Here is a 353-nt window from a genome sequence, read left to right as displayed (position 1 = left end):
TGCCCCCCAAAGAGCTCCTGGGGTCTCCACCGATCGTGCCCCCTCCAAGTCCCACATCCGACCACGGCAATGGCATCCTCCAGCTACCGAGCGACTCAAAAATAAAAAGAAATAAATGTAAATAAGATGGGAGAGGGAGCACAACACTCCCAACAGCAAACTGGCACCTGGCAATTAGGGCTAGAAAAATCCTCTGGCCCACGCGGTTTAATCATTGCTCTGCCCTCCCCGACACGAAACGCCCAGGTATCAAGCGGAAAAAGCTGGAACAGCCCTTCTTTTTTAATCCAGTTTCCATCCTCTCCCCATGAACCGCCAGCTAAAACGCACAAGAGCCCCACGTTGTGCCCCAG

The sequence above is a fragment of the Phaethon lepturus genome, unplaced genomic scaffold (assembly GCF_000687285.1).
Source record: "Phaethon lepturus isolate BGI_N335 unplaced genomic scaffold, ASM68728v1 scaffold23012, whole genome shotgun sequence".
NCBI lineage: Eukaryota > Metazoa > Chordata > Aves > Phaethontiformes > Phaethontidae > Phaethon > Phaethon lepturus.
The sequence above is the reverse complement of the archived record's forward strand: the minus strand, read 5'-3'. Positions refer to the sequence as shown.